Here is a 1,263-nt window from a genome sequence, read left to right as displayed (position 1 = left end):
CTTCTACCACCGCGTAGCGTTTAGCCAATCGGACTATGCGCTCAGCGGACACATCGTCATCAGGGAGGATGTTGTCTTTCAGGTAGCCCCGGATCTCGGAGATCCATGCATCGGGGCTTCCCTGAGCAGGTGGGGGTGACTCCACGAGGTCTCCAGGATCCTCGACAGAGCTCACAACCCAGAGCGGGCACCACAGGTGGTATGCCGCCGAGACCGCTAGCTTCGAGGTGATAGCTTGATCCCCTTCACCCAGCTCGGCAGGTTGGGTGGTAGGTCTCAGCAACCGTCTTTCGAAGACGCCCTCGGGCACGGATGCCCAGGTAGATGCTCTCGCGGAGAGATCATCTACTGCTGAGTTGAGTTCGCGGGGAACATGTTGCAGTTCCATGGCGTCAAAGTCCTTCTCGAGCTTCCTCACGTGGATGAGGTATGCCGCGAGCTGGAGATTGTTGCAGTTGCAATCCCCTCGGACCTGCTTGATGATTAGCTAAGAGTCTCCCTTCACCAAAAGCTGCCGGACCCCGAGAGACAGGGCTTGTGTCAGGCCAAAGATCAGGGCTTCGTACTCCGCCATGTTGTTGGTGGCATTGAATTCAAGGTGCACCATGTACTTCAGCTGATCCCCGCTTGGGTCGATGAGGACCACACTAGCCCCGGCCCACTTCTCGCGGGCGGACCCATCGAAGAAGAGTGTCCAGTGGGGCTCGGTGAAGACTGGTGTCCTGATTTCCGGCTCCGGGGGTCCGGCGTTGAAGCCGGACCCCCAGAATTGCTTGGGGAAGGAGTCCATTCTGCTATGAAATCAGCCAGGACCTGGCTCTTGACTGCATGGCGAGGCTGGAAGTCCAATTGGAACTCAGCCAATTCTGCTGCCCACTTGGCGATGTTACCTGTGGCGTTGGAGTTGTGTAGGATCACTCTTAACGGGTAAGAGGTCACTACGACAACTCGGTGTGCCTGAAAGTAGTGGCGCAATTTCCTGGACGCAATAAGTATCGCATAGATAAGCTTATGCGTCTCAAGATACCTGGCCTTCGCCTCGTGGAGGACTTCGCTGACGTAGTAGACTGGCTTTTGGATGGTCCGGGCCCTGGTGACCGGGTTCGGCTCGCCCTTATCCACCATGTCAGGTCCTTGGGTCCCCAGCGGTTCTGGGTTCCCACTGGGACGAGGCTCCTCTGGACCCCCTTGTCCGGGGTCCGGACCTTCAGGCAGAGGTGAGGCTGACGGGTCCCCATGTCTGGGGTCCGGCTCACCATCCTT

This window comes from Panicum virgatum, chromosome 1K (genome assembly GCF_016808335.1).
Source record: "Panicum virgatum strain AP13 chromosome 1K, P.virgatum_v5, whole genome shotgun sequence".
NCBI classification, from domain to species: domain Eukaryota; kingdom Viridiplantae; phylum Streptophyta; class Magnoliopsida; order Poales; family Poaceae; genus Panicum; species Panicum virgatum.
Note: the sequence above shows the minus strand (reverse complement) of the source record.